Source organism: Bombus terrestris, chromosome 3 (genome assembly GCF_910591885.1).
Source record: "Bombus terrestris chromosome 3, iyBomTerr1.2, whole genome shotgun sequence".
In the NCBI taxonomy this organism is placed as follows: domain Eukaryota; kingdom Metazoa; phylum Arthropoda; class Insecta; order Hymenoptera; family Apidae; genus Bombus; species Bombus terrestris.
The window spans coordinates 16629561-16648529 of NC_063271.1; the positions used below are offsets into that span (position 1 = coordinate 16629561).

At 37.9% G+C, this 18969-nt stretch overlaps 1 protein-coding gene and 1 long non-coding RNA gene across 4 annotated transcripts in view; one reads left to right on the forward strand and one right to left on the reverse strand.

Moving 5' to 3' along the window:
* Positions 1-4983: 4983 nt before the first annotated feature.
* LOC125384734 lies at positions 4984-5998 on the reverse strand. The gene is made up of 3 exons (XR_007223478.1): positions 5557-5998; positions 5290-5337; positions 4984-5215 (listed from the first exon to the last, which is right to left on the reverse strand). It is a non-coding gene; the product is annotated as an uncharacterized LOC125384734 (long non-coding RNA).
* Positions 5999-14796: 8798 nt separating this feature from the next.
* LOC125384730 overlaps positions 14797-18969 on the forward strand; it is a 37604-nt gene continuing 33431 nt past the window's right edge. The window contains exons 1-3 of one of the 3 annotated variants that reach the window (XM_048404468.1): positions 15033-15046; positions 15182-16833; positions 17405-17486. The gene's annotated coding sequence lies outside the window, so the exon portion shown is untranslated. Of the gene's footprint in view, positions 15047-15181; positions 16834-17404; positions 17487-18969 lie in introns of those variants that run through there. The other 2 variants (XM_048404467.1, XM_048404466.1) reach the window with 2 other exon arrangements.

Consider the following 18969-nt stretch of genomic DNA (forward strand, 5'->3'; position numbering starts at 1 on the left):
CGTATAACGTTATGTATTATTACCATATAAGGTATAACGGTATATACTATTACGTAATAACGTATCACGTTATATACTATTTCGTAATAACGTATAGCGTTATGTAGTATTACCATATCACGTATAACGTTGTATATTATAACCATATAACGTATAACGTTATATACTATTACGTAATAACGTATAACGTTATATAGTATTACCATATTACGTATAACGTTATATAGTATTACAATATAACGTAAAATGATATATACTATTACGTAATAACGTATAACGTTATATAGTATCACTATATCACGTATAACGTTGTATATTATTACCATATAACGTATATCGTTATATACTACTACGTAATAACGTATAACGTTATGTATTATTACTATATAAGGCATAACGATATATACTATTACGTAATAACGTATAACGTTATATAGTACTACCATATGACGTATAACGTTGTATACTGTTACGTAATAACGTATCACGTTATATACTATTACGTAATAACGTTTAACGTTATATAGTATTACCATATTACGTATAACGATATATAGTATTACCATATAACGTATAACGATATATACTATTACGTATTAACGTATAACGTAAAATTCGTGAAGAGGCAGGACTCTCAGTTTACCTATTGTTCCAAGAGGGTTTAGGTGGTCCGTTATTAACCATGTGCATCAGTCAATTATGCACTTGGGTTGGGATAAGACGCTCGAGAAACTGTACGAGTATTACTGGTTCGAAGGAATGGCGAAGTACGTTCGCAAGTTCGTAGAGAACTGCCATGCTTGTAGAGTTTCGAAGGCTAGTTCAGGTAAGATACAAGCCGAACTATATCCCATATCTAAGGCCAGCATACCTTGGCACACGGTCCACATGGATATAACGGGCAAGCTGAGCGGTAAAAGCGATTCGAAGGAGTACGTCATTGTGTTGATCGACGCCTTCACTAAATTCGTATTCCTGCATCATACTCGTAGGATAGATTCTCTTAACACCATTAAAGCGCTTAAATCCGCTATATTTTTATTCGGGAGTCCCTGTCGGATAATAGCGGACCAGGGAAGATGTTTTACGGGTAAAGGATTTCGCGAGTTCTGCGAAAGCAAACGAATTAAAGTTCACTTGATAGCGACTGGTGCCAGTAGGGCTAACGGACAAGTAGAACGTGTTATGGGCACGTTGAAAAACATGTTCACGACAGTAGAGACGACCGGGCGGCCGTGGCAAGACGCGATTGGGGAAATGCAGCTAGCGTTGAACTGCACCGTCAACCGCGTGACTAATTCGAGCCCTTTACAACTACTAATCGGTAGATCGGCGAGACCGTATGACCTATTGCTACCCGACAATATCGAAGAAAAAGAAGTCGATATCTCCGATGTAAGACAGCAGGCCGTACAGAACATAGAAAGTAACGCCCAATACGACAAAGAAAGATTTGATAGGAACAAAGCTAAAGTGGTTAAGTTTAACCTCGGCGACTTCGTACTACGCAAGAACGAGGAAAGAAACCAAACCAAGCTAGAGCCGAAATTCAAGGGTCCATTCGTAATAACCGAGATTTTGGAAGGAGATAGATATATTTTAAAAACGTTAGACGGCAAACGATCGTATAAAGACAGTCACGACATGTCACGACAGGACATTGTCACGTCCCGCGTTCCGCACGTGACGCCACGAATCAATAACTTATGAATAATTAAACACGACCAATAATAATAAATTAACTAATAACTAACCAATCAAAATAAAAAGAATTATACGACAGACAATCAAAATGAAATAAATGAATCAATAAGAAGAAACACTACAACCAATCAGCAATGACATAGAAAATACAAATAAAATGAAATAATTAAATGAACCAATAAATAAAACAAGCCGCGAATCAAATGTATGAGATTTCTCTGCGAAAACACATGTATATACACACACGTGTATGCATATCTGTGTGTGTGACCTACTTCGTGAATCTGAATAATTGGTAATCTAATAAAATAAATAAAAGAAATAAAATATACTACACTACATCAGCATTCTAATAAAAGTGAAAATTGTATACAAGATTGCTCTGCGACACACACATATATAGATATACACATGCGTACGCGTATCTTTCGGAAAAATTCATTATATATGTCGGATGCACGTCAGGATTGTGGGTGGGGGTGTTCGGTGTATCTTCGTTGGAATTAGCCATAGGTGCGGTGTAACAATGGTTGAGTTTATTGACACAAATTAGAGAGATTTGCAGCGTCGACAGATAATCGCAAGGTTTCGATATTCGCGGTACTATGACAATGGTCTCGGCTCCGGCAACGTTTCCGCGGTCAACGGATACTGGACTTTACCCTTCGTTTGCGTCTAAGTTACACTATATGTTAGAGCACGGGGCAATTATTTCGTATACGAAAGACAGGTCGATTACTGATGAGATCGCACTAGAGAGAGTCTCTCCGTCGCGGTGATGCTGTCGAAGAAAACTATGATGGGTGTGCCTAAGGGCACGAGATCATCGGATTCGCGGAGAGAAGTCTTCGCTCGAAGGGTGAGGGAAATTGACGTTGCTGTTAATTGGTCAATTTCCATGTTGGTGGTTAGAGAAAGATATTAGCTGTCCTTGGGGAAAGTTGCTAGCGAGAAGCGTCGTTCGTGGAAGGATAGATTTCTCTTATCTTCCCGTAGTTGGGGCACGTGCCATTTGTCTATTTGAGAGACTTTGTGTAATTGAAATTTAATATTCGTAGCGGGTCCTCGCCCAGCTAAACATATACTGTGAAGATGCGTTGGCATCTGGCAATCGTCTTACCCGAAGGACAAAGTCTGCGTGTGGCGAGCCACGGGACAGAAATCGTTGAAATGTTTACCGTCGTGCCCCGTCCCAAGTATTTCTTTTAAGGAGAGCTATAGAATTACTTCATGCCTTTGTTAGACAAAACGTTCATCCCTTGACCGCGACTACGTTCGGCGACCGGTTGTCACCTCGAGCCCGAGCTCACTATCATAAATTTCGAATAAGTACAGTCGGATCGAATTACAACAGTTTCTTAGTGCGGCTATGATGAAATCTGGGTTACAGCGCTAAAGGGGTCCTCCCACCGCTCCAAAGGGGAGGCTCCGGTGTTCTTTCATCTCCGACATATATATATATGTATGTATGTATACGTTATTAAGCCATTAAAACGCAAAGAAATAAATATATAGAATTACATTTCTACGAACCTAGAGAATTATATACGAAATCCACATTATGGAATATTCAACCAATTAACGATCCGAGAAACAATGAGAATAACAATACACGCACATATACATATGCATATATATATTTTACATAATGGAAAATTACATTGTGAAATGTATATATATATATATGTCAGGTTGGCGTTACGATTAGAGTTAGGGTTAAGGGCGTAAACGAATCCCTATTGACACTAGACGTGATCACTATGCAATAGAGGAGATATTTACTAGTGCAAACATGACCATGTTGGAATTGGACAAGTAATCGCGATAAATTGATACTCGAGAAGCTAATGACAATGATCCTAGGCTCAATAACGAATCCACGGTCAACGGAATGACGAACTCTACTCTTCTTTAGCGTCTAAGTTGTACTCAATGTTAATGCGTGGGGCAATCACTACGTATCCGAGAGTTACTTGAATCGTCGTCGAGATCGTACCGGAGAGTAACTCTCCGTCTCGACGATACCGTCGAGGAAAACTATAATGGGTGGGTCTAAGGACATGAGATCCTCGGATTCGTCAAAGAAAGCTTTCGTTCCAAAGGTGAGGGAAATTAGCGCTATTGCTAATTGGTCGATCTCCATATCGGCGTTTTGAAAGAGATGCTGGCCGCCCTTGAGGGGAGGTTGTTGACGGGGGGCAACGCTCGTGGAGGATAGGTTTCTCCTATCTTCCCGTAGTTGCAACAAAGTCTATTTGACGGACTTCGCTTGACTAAATCTTAAGATCTATAGCGGGTCCTCACGTTAGCTAAACATACGCCACAAAGGCATGCCGACACCCGGCGATCATCTTACCCGGAGGACAAAATCTGCGTGTGGCGGGCCGCGGGATAGAAACTATTGAAGTATTTACTGCCACGTGTCGCTACGACTATTTCTTTTAAGGAGAGGTATAGAGTTACTCTGTGCCTTTGTTAGATAGAACGTTCATCCCTTTGACCGCGGCTACGTTCGGCGACTGATTGTCGCCTCGAGCCCAAGCTCATGATCATAAATCTCGAACAATCGGAGCGGCATTTGTTTAATCCAAGTTACAGAGTTGCGATATTCCCGCGAATCCAAGGAGGAGCTCCGGCGTTCTTTCATCTCCGACATATATATACACATATTATTATATCGAACAGCTACTCATCTAATATACAAAACCACCTTGTAAAAATTACATTACTGAACATTCAACTAAACCAACTGAAGATTTAATATAATAATATATAATAATATAATAATATATATATATATACATAGATATGTGAAATAGCGTTGTATATAACCAGAAACAATACAAATGTCACACGACTTCTTCAACAACTTCGACTCTTCGTTCCTGCCGACAACACCTCACACGATGACTGCGTCTTCTAGGGCCACTTACGGATTCTTTACAATTCTTCTTCTTCTTGCACTGAAATATCATATGCAGTGAATAAAACACGAAAGAAGCAGGATGAACTAAATAAAAGAAATCATAACAAGATACACACCGAGACAGTCCGCATGGAAACCTCTGACAAAGATACCTCCGTATCTATCATTAAACGCATAATAATCAAGATGCACAAACCTCATTTGGAAGTCGACACCACTCACAGCGTGCCAATGCAAGGGAGGAAAACGAATGAAATTGTATTTCGTGAAGACGTTTCACTACTTTCCATAGATCAGAAACTGGAGTTACACAACTAATAACCTAATAACAAGAAAGTAATATAAAATATACACGATTTAATATATAACAAATATGGACATATAAATCTACAAGGAGCAAAATATATCTCATATTGTCAAATAAAACCAAATTGTCAAAAGATCATCAGGACACGACGCCAACGAAGGTGCCACTGTGCCTACTTGGGTGGAAAACCGCCACTTCAGCATCATCCTTCGCACATATTCACACACGCACGTCGATCACGTCATCTTGTACCATTCACATATCTTCCTCCTCTTGCGCTAAAACAAATTCACAAGTTTAAGGAAACAAACAACATGCGAAACGAGATAGAATACTAAAAACACATACTCACACAGTTCGCACAGGCGCGGACGCTTTTGTGTCCATGACTCAACATAACCTGTAATCACCAAAAGAAGATAAAAACCCCAATAAACTAAAATACCGAAATAGCGATCGCATATTAAAAATCACTGATCGAGATTCATATAACCAAAGTTCATAGCACGCCATTGTGAATACAAGATAACCTCAAAATATAAAACTATACAACTTTATAATTAAATCAAACCCTCACGATCACACTACAACGACTTCAAAATGATATATTAAAACTTACCATTATGTAAAAATATTTTATTGGAAGAAACAAGAAATAACGCGTGCTACACATACAAAAGCCACGGCGGAACTGCGAGATGACCACCGCTATGAAGGGTTACAAGAGCATCGCAGATGCAACTTCGGCAAAGACACGTTGCTACACGCGTATGGAAAGTCCTTGCAATTTTGACAAAACGGATTGCACGTGCCTTGATCGTTCCCATTGGCATCAGCAGGAAAGGATTCGGAAGGACTGCAGACGCAATCTCGACGAAAGACAAACCACTGCAATATCTATATTTTATCACGTATTTTGAGTGTTTCCATCAGCATCGAAAAGGTATAAGAGAAATCAAGACACGGCGTGGGATGAAGCAAACAAGACATCAGCAATCATCAAAATCCACGTTCTCTCATGGAAACTCTAAAAAACCTGCAGCATTGCGATTCCCACCGGAACGAACTGTCACATGACTGTCATCCCATTGGGGATGTCATTATAAAAAACGTAGCGACACAATTCAAATCAGATTAATTGTTAGCGTTCGGGAGAATTTAGCGAAAATAAGGAGAGTAATTGTTAGTGGTTCAGTTAGAATAAAGAAGAGTAATTGTGAAAAGAGAGTAACTGTCATTAGTTGGTTCAGTTAGAATAGAGTAAGAGTAATTGTTAGCGTTCGGGAGAATTTAGCGAAAATAGAGTAAGAGTAATTGTTAGCTGTTCGGGAGATTTTGGCGAAATTACAGAAGAGTAATCGTTATCAGTTAGAATAAAGAAATCGTTAGCGGTTCAGTTGAATAAGAGAATAATCAGAGTCAGAGAAATTGTTAGCGTTCCGGAGAATTTAACGAAATTAAAAAGAAGTAATTGTGATCAGTTGATTCAGTTAGAATAAAGAAATAGAATAGAGTAATTGTGATTAGTTGGTTCAGTAGAATAATTTAGTTAAAATAAAGAAGAATAATTGTTATCAGTTAGAATAAGAAATAGTTAAATAAAGATTAAAACAAAAAAAAAAATTATACAAGTGTCAATCTTTGTAAAACCGGAATCACCCCAGCGGCCTGCCCGTTCATCAGCGGAGGCCAACGTCAGGTGAGTCAACTTTTAATCATTATTAATAATTAATAACTAAAATAATAAATAATATTAATAATTAGTATAATTCGTCATTAATTCCGCCAGTAATAATTGTTTATAATATAATTGTTTATTCCAAACAATCCTCTCCCGTGCTAGTGCTAGTATTCCTGCGCATAGCAGGTTAGCCGAAACGTGGAGATTGTTGACCAGTGGCCTAAACTCCAATCAACGCTGCTTAATCTAACAAGAAATATCTAATTGAAACAGTCCTTAGACTGTTTCTGGTGGCAGCGACTACTATATTGTTTAAAGTTTGAAAATTTAACGATCCGAGAAATAATGAGAATAACAATACACGCACATATACATATGCATATATATATTTTACATAATGGAAAATTACATTGTGAAATGTATATATATATATATATTCACATATTATTATATCGACCAACTACTCATCTAATATACGAAACCACCTTGTGAAAATTACATTACTGAACATTCAACTAAACCAACTGAAGATTTAATATAATAATATATAATAATATAATAATATATATGTCGGATGCACGTCAGGATTGGGGGTGGGGGTGTTCGGTGAATCTTCGTTGAAATTAGCCATAGGTGCGGTGTAACAATAGTTGAGTTTATTGACACAAATTAGGGAGATTACAGCGTCGATAGATAATCGCAAGGTTTCGATATTCGCGGCACTATGACAATGGTCTCGGCTCCGGCAACGTTTCCGCGGTCAACGGATGCTGAACTTTACCCTTCGTTTGCGTCTAAGTTACACTGTATGTTAGAGCAAGGGGGCAATTATTACGTGTACGAAAGACAGGTCGATTACTGATGAGATCGCACTAGAGAGTGACTCTCCGTCGCGGTGACGCTGTCGAAGAAAACTATGATGGGTGTACCTAAGAGCACGAGATCATCGGATTCGCGGAGAAAAGTCTTCGTTCGAAGGGTGAGGGAAATTGACGTTGCTGTTAATTGGTCAATTTCCATGTTGGTGGTTAGAAAAAGATATTAGCTGTCCTTGGGGAAAGTTGCTAGCGAGAAGCGTCGTTCGTGGAAGGATAGATTTCTCTTATCTTCCCGTAGTTGAGGCACAGGCCATTTGTCTATTTGAGAGACTTTGTGTAATTGAAATTTAATATTCGTAGCTAATATTCGCCCAGCTAAACATATACTGTGAAGATGCGTTGGCATCTGGCAATCGTCTTACCCGAAGGACAAAGTCTGCGTGTGGCGAGCCACGGGACAGAAATCGTTGAAATGTTTACCGTCGTGCCCCGTCCCAAGTATTTCTTTTAAGGAAAGCTATAGAGTTACTTCATGCCTTTGTTAGATAAAACGTTCATCCCTTGACCGCGACTACGTTCGGCGACCGGTTGTCGCCTCGAGCCCGAGCTCACTATCATAAATTTCGAATAAGTACAGTCGGATCGAATTACAACAGTTTCTTAGTGCGGCTATGATGAAATCTGGATTACAGCACTAAGGGGGTCCTCCCACCGCTCCAAAGGGGAGGCTCCGGTGTTCTTTCATCTCCGACACGGCCATTCTGATTATCACACGTCCTCGGGTGGATCTAAAATATTGGGTTTTCCTAACATTAAACTTGATATAACTGGTATTTTGTTCCTTTATAGTTTAGCTAAATTATATTGTATGGGGACACTGAACACGAGTGCATTGTTGTAATAGGCGTGTATGGAGACACTGAATGCGAGTGCAGTGTATGGAGACACTGAACACGAGTGCATTGATGTAATAGGCGTGTATGGAGACACTGAATGCGAGTGCAGTGTATGGAGACACTGAACACGAGTGCATTGATGTAATAGGCGTGTATGGTGAGGTTGCCAGTATCACGTCGGAAACGCAAGAAATCACGAAACCGATAGATCGCCGGTGATCTTGTGACAACGACCATACCCAAATAAAATAAATAAATAAAAAAATCCTACAATGTTAATATTTATAATCTAATATTAAGATTATTATATTATATCGTATTAATTGTTATATTACAATAGGAAAATTAGAAATCAATCTGGAAATCTACGTGGAAGTTACAAGCGAAGCTCCAAAATAACAACTACGTTAAATATTTTTTGGCAGGAAAATCATTGGGTAGAAACTAGTTTTTATTTAAACGAAAGCCAGTTTTCAATTTCTCCAAAAGCGATGCGATTCAAGAATTTTAATCGTTAATAATTCTGATTACGAATAATCATTACGAACGATTCCATTTGTTCCTCGGTCGCTCGATAATAATTTTAGATCATGGGAATTTAATTTGAAACAGTAATCAATGGAAGTGACCTGAATTTTTGTTCGGTTATCGAACAGTGTCCATTATCAAGGAAAACCGAATTTTGCTTTAGCTACCGATAACCATTATCGATGACGAAATTGATTTTCGATTATCGCCAAGCAATATCGATGAAAAAAATATTTTCTAGTCACATTCGCCTATCGTCGATATTTATTGACATTGCTGATAATCGGTTTTCACTGGCAACGTAAAGAAGCCTAATTATAAAACTGATATGTTTTATTAAGCAAACAAAAAGATACGAAAATGTACGAAACAAAGCATAAGATAAAAGATATCACGGCGCAACTGTTAATAAAAATATTCTACTGCGATATCTTTCATCTTATTCGTTTCATATATTTTCATATCTTTTTGTTTGCTCGATAAAACACACAAGTTTTATGAATAACTGCGAACACACGTACTATTGGCTTGTTAACTAGGTGATTGCGAGTTTTGTCATTAGATGATATTGACAAAATTCGCAATCACCTAGTTTCCAACCCAATAATTATCAGTGACGTTAATAACGATTGATAACATAGCCAGTGATAATTGACAATGTAGAGCAAATTTTTGCCATCGATAATGGTCATCGATAACCAAAATAAAATTTTCTCGCCACGGATAACAGTTACTCGTAACAGAAAAAAGAAAAAAAAAAAATATTTTAAAAATCCGGTCATTTATGTTGGTTATTGGTAACCAAAGTGAAATTTCTCTCGTCGATAACGATTACCAGCAATCAAAAAAACTTTAATCCGTTTTAACGGTTATTCGCGATCAAAAATTTTTTAATTAAAAACATCAACCTTCATATCGCAACTTTGGAAACTTCTCTTGTAACAGTTATGATGTCTTGTAATTGTAACATTTATGGCAAATATACATTTAGCGAAAAATTAGTATACAGCATGAATAGAAGTAGTCTTAAACATTACAACTGGTGATAAAGATCGTTTCGCTAAATATCGTGGCTTAACACAGCGAATAATTGACTGCTCAAATATTTTCATCGTCTTTGCGCGACGAATATTTTATGTAACTTCTGGATACGGTTTTGCAGAGAAATTAGAAATTTTAGAAATTTCATAATCACGTATAATCGTGGCTCGTCGTGCTGTTAATGAAGTTTCTAAATATTTCGTGTAATATAGGAAAAGTGAAAAGTTTCTAAGAGTCTTCGAGTATCTTCGTGCGTCTCTGTGTGCGTATAATCGAGCGTCTTTAGATCGCGAACGTAGATCGAGGAAGAAATTGCGCGTCTTTGACCGGTTAGGCGGAGCAAAATTGTACGTTAAGAGATTAAAGACTGACACTTGCCAGGGTTACGAGTCATCTAGAAAAATAAGCTCCCGTAGAATATCACCTGAACGCCAATTTTGTCTCCGACTACGAGCACACGTAGTCCTATTACGCTGTTCTCTAGGGGGAGACGAGTGGAGAGCGAAAGAGAAGGCAGAGAAGAGCTGTCCGAGGAGCATCGTATTAGTTTGAGAATTTTCTCATAAAAACAGGCTGAAATTTAAAGTTGATTTGAAAGTAGAGATCGGTTTTAGAAAGGCTACCGGTTCGATTGGATCTCAGGCTGAAAGTTTCATCTACAATTATATCTCAAATATTTGTGCAATTTTATATCTTCTTGCGTGTATTGCGTATGCTAAAAATCCGCAATTTTAATTATCACGTTTCGCACGAGACCAGCATTCGGGCAAATACTTACGAACGAGAATTTATTCAAACAGTATAAATCTTTCGCGTTAAAACTACCTAGAATTTATTTTATAATAATATGGCGTTAATTACCGTCGTTTCGGCACTTGCAATTTTTCGAGAAGAATCGCCTCATGGCGTTGCACAAACGATAAACAATTAACATTGTCGTTATCGAACTCAATTTGTTACGAACTGTCGTCGCATTCGTGCAATTTATATTTAGCATAAATCGTACGCTTAATACAACCTTACGGTTATTAGCAAATTCCTTGTTAGCATATTCCTTATTAACAATTATTTCTAGAAACGAGATAACATTTGCTTGCCGAACTTATCAGAATATTTGTCTCTCGTTCGTTTGCGTTTATTAGCTGAGCGTAATTCTCGCAGTGGTAACGCTTCTCCGGGTTCTCCAGTTGCTGTGTATGATATCGTATAAAAGATAAATGCTTCGGTTAAGAGTAAATTTCGAAAGAAACTATTCGTTAATTTGCCAAGGATTCGTATTCTTCTAATTACACTTGCTAGCCAAGTGTAACTACCACAATCGATGCCAATAGCCCAAGTTCGATCGTAACAGGCGGATCGTTTCTAACTAATTTTACGTAGAACGTTCTGATCGATATTATCGTCGTCCCACTGAACCAGTTGTTCGCGTTTATCGCGTCGCGTCTTAAAATCGGGCAATTGTCTGGTTTGCATGATTCGTTCGACGAACGGTAACGCAGCTGTACGCACAGAAACCGATAAATCGGCTCTACGAACTGATTAGACCTCTCGTATAGAAAGACGGTGTAAATGAACATAAACACGTTTGTACGCGAGAGCCCATAGAAAGGAAATTCCGCGTACACCGGCAGAAACGACTAGCTTAATTTCAATGACAGCATCGTTTCTGAGAATTGAGCATTCATCGTTAAACATCAAAGCGTTGGCTTTCAGAGATGTACAAGTTTCTGTATGTCACGGTGTACACGTCAAACGTTCCTTGATTCGATGAAATGCAGCCTCTACTTTGCTCGATTTGTCACGGATTAGTTGCACCGTGCAAACAAGGTTTATACTTAGACTTCAAAGTACCAAACATAGATAAAACACAACGCAGGTACGTGTTCTAAACGATGACACGAGCTTCCAAGTTTCCCAAGGAAAAATTGTTTCCCGCTATTTGCGCGGTGGCTCGCGCTGCTATTCCAACGTTCGCAACGGAAAATTTTTTCCAAATGCGCATTACGCGACACTTTCCGAAAGTTTGTTAACGCTGTAACGAGACAGGAATCGCTGCGAGAATTATAACAGTGAAATTTGAAACGAAACCAACGATGCAGATGGAAATTACGTTATTCTGGACATTTACTTGCGAACGTAGTTTATTTAGTATTAGTGAAAAATTAGCACACGGTATGAACAGTAGTTTTAAACGCACTATTAGTCTCAAAAACGATCTCGCTATTTACCGTGGCTTATCGACGTAGCAAACAAAATTGGTTTTTCCAATAATTCGATGATCTTTTTCCCGATACTTGTGTGATACATTTTCAAATCTGTTCCACATTTTGCACGTATAATAATAATAATCAGCATAGTTTTGTCTCGTTACAGCGCCAGTGAAATTTCGAAATTCATCGGTGCGATATACCCAATGGCTTGAGAAAGCGTTCCAACGTTTATCACGGAATGTTTTCACGAATGTGCGATGCGTGTCATGCGAGATATTTGGAAATTTCGCTGGCGCTGTAACGAGACGCGAGTATTGTATTGGAAAAATTTGAAATGGATCGGAAAATGTATATGGAAGTTACAGGACCTTTCTCGAAAATTATCGACAGTTCAAATATCAGGTTGTACAACAAAAGAGTCTTTCGTTTTATAAGAAAATAATAGACGCACGACGTTTCTTGTTTCCTTTATTTTATCGAACTACGTACGTTCCATTTTGTTCTATTAAGGTAAAGACCACGACATTTGACAGATTAGCTGTCGTGTTTATATAAAGATGCATTGTCGTAAAAGACATATTCGTAGAGGAAAGACACTTTTGGGGCAACCTAATATTTGGCTGAACCTGACAAAACTGTACGCTTGTAATAAATAAAAAAAAAGCCTGCTACGCCCTTTCGATCATTTCAGGTCCAGTTATGTGTGGGTCGACCCAATTACGTTCTTACAACGTTAGAGAATACCTTCGTTTTGAAGAAAATGAAAAAAGATCGCACATTTTCGTTTCAATTTTCTTGATTAAACCTCTTCTCCCAACGTTACAAATATGTTTTATTATCGTTAAAATAGGGACAGACTCGAAAGTACAAAAATTGAAGAGTCGCAACTGATGTAACGAACATAATCACGATAGTCGTGTCTCGTGACAGCGTTAACGGGATTTCAAAATGTTTGGCATAATACGCGATCCTACGCAAAATTTCCGCCAGCTCAGTGAAGTTTCGGCTATCCGAGTCTCGTATTATACGATGTGTTTCCAGCTTTCTCCTAACTGCGCGTTTTTTTTTCGAAATTTTAACGCCGGCACCGCGCGAACAAAGTAAGTAGATTAATTGAACTTTTAATCGATCAAATAGTCAACTAAACTGAAACGCACGTACGATGTTAAGTTATCGAAATCAATTTTACGATTTTACCGTACGAACGCCGGTATCATCCGACCTTTCGGTATTTTCCGAGTTTTCTATTGTTCGTGTGATACGCGTCACCTCGGAACGATCAAGATTATTCGAACACTTTCGCAAGCCATAATAAGATTACAGAAAAAAGTACTTGCTGTGAATACACGTTTCATCGGAGGAATCGAAATTTGTACAGGACGAAGTAGCGTCGTTCGAACGAAGCTGCGATAGACTTAAAGTTGGGCTGTACAATTTCTAGATTTATATTAATACTATAGAACGAAAAGACCCAGAGCTCTATGAACGTTCTAAGAGAACGGATCTCCTTCGGCGTAAATGGCGCTCCTTATCGGCGAACGGCTACAATATCCTGAATCTTTCTTTTCGACGGTTTCCACGTCGATCGAGAGAAACTATTCGTCGAAATGGACTATCCGTGGCTGATCTATTACGGTAGAAAGTGAAAAAGAACGTAAACGAAGGAAATGGCCAACATAAAGGACGATAACTGTTAATTTAAACGTAATAGAACGAAAGAATACGACGTATTCGTTAAAGGATATTTAAGACAATTTAAATTAAAATCGATTTTCACACGACGTTCTTCGATTTTTTCCAGAACCAGATTATATCTATGATAACGTTTCGATAATATCGTTTTATGCAAAAGAAAGCCAATTATATGATTGAAAGAAGAAATTTGGATCAACGTATGGATATCCTTCTATTTCGTTGCACGAGTTGCGAATAACCTGTCGAATAATGATAAAGATAGAAACGAATATGACAAAGGCATAACGAAGGAACTAATATTCAGAATTTCGTGCGTTTAATTCCTCGAAAATTGCACTTTTAAACGCATCGGTCTCGCAGTTCAACCTGCCGGGAACAAAGAATTTTATCGGAAACATCGTTCTAACATTTCAATTTTACAAACGTTTCGCTCTGCTTCGTTAAAAGCTGCGCGTATTTGGTAGATAGAAAATTATGCACATACGTTAAAACGTATAACGCGCAACAGGCAAGGATATACGCGTACGCGCTGCAAACGCGTTAAAAGCGAAAAATATCGCTGAAATTATTTTCCCATAATAAAGAAATCGTCGGGCCTCTTACGAATACAAAAGATAATTCGTTAAGATTATAGTGTCTATTAATTTTACCATAACGAGTTTAACAGAGCTTTCGAAACTAAAAGTTTTATCACAGACGATAAACCCTTTGAGTGCTGAATACTCACGGCCTATGTCGTCCATACGGACGACGCGTGTCTAGCGCTGACGATCGCTGTGGACGGAATACTTTTTCGTTAGACTGAACTCTGTTGATTAACTATTCAAAGCGCAAATCGTAATAAGTTATAGTAGTTTAAATGATTAAAATGAAAGAGATTAAATGATTCAAGAGCGTTATTTTTTAGTTATTTTTAATTATTTATTATAAACATTGAAATTTACAGTTAACTAGAATTTGGGTAATAAACTAGAAAACTAAATTTAGTAAATATGTAAAATCCCTAGAGTTCATGTAGGATAGGGATTCTTTTTGTTTTACGGGTAGCACGACAGGCTGTGTTTAACGGAGAGATCGATACGGACGAGCAGTTGAAGAAGTACGTGTTCCCCAGACGGACGGACAGAGAGTTACATTAGAGAGACAGACAAGGTTATAGAATAGTTGTTTAAGATTGTAAAGACTGAAGATTTAAGATTTAAAGACTGAAGAAGAAAGGTCGATAGCTCAGGACGTTCAGGTAAACATTGCACCAAAGACTTATAATTTCCCGTTTAGATAATCATCGTTATTGATTGTTATAGACGCATATTAATTGTTGTTCATTTTTGTATTTTATCAAATCATTTCATAATAAAAAATACTCGATTTTCAGACTTCAGAATCGATCCCTGAATTATCCCATTATTGAACCTTATAAATCGATTTTCGCCACGTCATGCCGCTGAGAGTTAACCTACGCGTCGTCATGACCGAGAACGCGAAAGGGGAGAAGATAGAGAGTATAGAATCTATCAGAGGACCAAAAGACGAAATGTGCTATATTTTCCCCCCGGAATATCAAGAAAGAAAGTACCATCAACAATTATTCAGTTTACCAACAGTGAAAAAGACCGCAAACAGTCTAACCAAGGTAGGCCAATATAGAAATATTAAACTCACAATAGACGATGAGACAGCAGCACTGTATACCGATATGGATTCAAACTTCGTATTCCGAGACATTGTCTTAGAGGAAGCAGAAATAACCTCCACAAGAAAAACAAAGACGGAAATCGAGAAACTCAACCTGGACATGGAAAAACTTCTAGAGACCCTTCAAAGATGAGATAAGAGGGAAATAGAGGAAATAAACTTCAATATAGAACGATTTGAAGGAACTCAGAAAGCCACAAACTGGATATCCTAGTATGAAGAGGAATGCAAAAAATACAAAATGAAAAGCGATGAGGAAAAAGTCAAAGGTTTGAGAAAGTACCTAGGAAAAACAGCAAAAAGGTGGTACCAGACAAATCTATTGAAAGCTGGAGGACACAACTGGGAAGATTGGAAAGAAGCATTTCTCAAAGCCTTTAAGAATAAAGGTTGGCCGGCAATACGATATGCTTACAACTTTAAATACCTTTCAGATTCATTCGTAGAATATGCAATAGAGAAAGAACGACTAATATTGGAAGTACAAAGGGAAATGGATGAAGAGGTGAGGATACACCTGATTGTCATTGGATTACCTATCGAAGTCCAGGACAAAATCGAAAGGGAAAATATACAGACAACAAATGACCTAATAGGAATATATTTAAATATATTATGCAAACGTTGGACAACGTTATGTTTTGTTAAGCTAACAGGATACACTAAAAGTACATTATCAAGAAAGGGGATGTGGCCCGTAAGCAAGTATGTTCTTCTAGATATGACCAATCAGACAGTACCTGTGATGCGGTTATCTCGGAAGTATATTGCGGAGTCGGTAGAGAGCGTTTCCTGACCTCTCGCCAGGGAGACAATAGATGAGGATTTAAGGGTGTCGAATCGGGATCCATGCAACGCGAAGGCGACTCGTTCCTTCGCCCTTCCTCTTCCTCTTCGCCCGATGTGCTTTCCTCTATGACGATTTGAGGCTCGCCATAGTTTGCCACATTCACATTCGGGCTGTACCATTGTCTTCTCATCTTGATTTAGAAAACTCTCACTTGAACATAAATAAAACGTTTCTTCGTTGAAACCGTATCATAGTGGAGAACGATCGAACAGTACAAAAGAATGAATAAAAATAAGTCACATTTTTATTAATTTTCTTTTGTATCTAAAAACAAATCTGATAGATTCAAAGATACAAGATCTTCCGATCTTCCTTTATTGCACGGACGAGCAGTTGCAGAAGCACGTGTTCCCCAGACGGATGGACAGAGAATTACATTAGAGAGACATACAAGGTTATAGAATAGTTGTTTGAGATTGTGAAGACTGAAGATTTAAGATTTAAAGACTGAAGAAGAAAGATCGGTAGCTCAGGACGTTCAGGTAAACATTGCACCAAAGACTTATAATTTCCCGTTTAGATAATCATCGTTATTGATTGTTATAGACGCATATTAATTGTTGTTCATTTTTATATTTTATCAAATCATTTCATAATAAAAAAAACTCGATTTTCAGACTTCAGAATCGATCCCTGAATTATCGCATTATTGAACCTTATAAATATAACACGAGTTAATAATTTAGTTGTGTGTGAAAAATTAAAAAAAACCCATACATGCGTCCTTAGTCCATGCCGAGCACTTACAGAAAACGCATATATATGTCCTTAGTCCACACCGATAGCTTTCGCCAGACACCTATATGCGCCCACAGCACTCAAAGGGTTAAAACACTGTTCTTTGTATCATTTCCCTATTTATAGTTGCGATATCGGGAATAACTTTAAACCGTTTTAAACGTCGTTTACTCGATTAACTCGCGCGTAACGATATTTGTCGTAGAATCTCGCAAAGAACGTAAAGCACACGTAACGATTCATCGATAAATCGATTAACGACGTTGTTACGATTATCACGAATACACCCGTTAACGATATTTTTTCCATTTTCAGGTTGTTCGCGAATGAAAGGGAATCGTCTCGAGAAAGAAAAATCGCTTATAAGTATTTGAGCACATCGAACTTTCAACGCTCGGTAAGTATTCGTAAAATCCTACAAAAGTATTACAGCCATCTCGATCGTTTAATTCGATTAAAAACATTTTCGTTTTTAGAGAATTTATTCAACGGTAGTCGTTCGATGTACTAGGTTGTCCGAGAAGTTTCTTTCGTTTCATAAAATGGTAATAGTTGAGCAACAATTTCTATTTTATATCATTTTATCGAATTAGGTGCGATCCATTTCCTTATATCTCTATTATTATGTTCGTGCATAATTCGATAAACTAATATAAAAGAAAGGACATCGCACGTCTATTATTTCTTTATAAAACGAACACAACGTATTAAGTTGCCCGAAAAGTGTCTTTCTTTCGCAAAAAGAATTTTTTACAACAGTGCACCTTCGTACAAACGTGAAAGTAAGTCTGTGAAATATCGCGGTGTTTATCTCAACAGAACAAAACGGATCGTACGTAATTCGACAAAATAATATAAAAGAAAGAACGTGCGTCTATTATTTCCTCATAAAACGAGAGAAACATTTCGGACAACCTAATAGTAGCGGTACAGCAAGAATAATCTTTCAGAGGCGAATCGTATAGAACGGATAAAAAGAAAAAATAGGAAACTAGGAAAGTAGAAAAAAGTCGGAGATTTCATGCGAAAACGGAGAAGCGCACTAGTGCGCGACGAGTTTTCCAAGCGTTTTATCTACGACAAATGCAAACACCATTTGGCTGAACATCTGACAGCACAGGCGGTATGACCCATGTTGAACCATGTTGATCGAAACGACGAAAGGTCACGCGTTAGCCTGCGTTGACAAAACGGTGCCACTTGAATGGAATCATGCGATTTCTCTTACCGTATCGTCGTTTGATCCTTCCGTCGATTCTAATGGAAAATTGAAATTTCATTTCTGTTGCTTCTTAACAACACGACATAACGAGAAATCGAACGACTCGTTGTTATTTCATTTCGCTCTATCTCCTCGTTTTATTTATACATCTTTTGAAAAGCTATCGTCGATAGCGTTTTTAAACAGTTAACCGCGTTTCATGAATTAAACACGTCGAGAAAAATGTTAATCTCGGTATGTTTCATCTGTCGTATAATATAAAACATTACCATTTACCATAAAAATTCCAAATTTTAGTAAGAAGCGCTAAGAATGTTATTTAGTGGTACGTTCGCTTTGTCAGTAAAACTGAAAAATTTGATTTGTTCCTTTGTTATATCGGTTATTCCCTGTACAACGTATTCCTTTTTATAAACTCAGTTGATTATTTTCACCGATATATCGGCTATGCCCGAATTGTTTACGCAATTTTGTCTGCTTGCAAATTGAGTGGATGTTTTACTGCGTGTGTCCGGTATTCCCCGATAACGATCGAAATATAATACAGAAAATATAATGCGATTCAGTTTTTTCGTCGAAGGTGTGTTGAATAAATTATCGAATATGCAATTCCACGAACACGAGCTTCGAAAGTTGCTCCACCATCTACGAGTTCAAC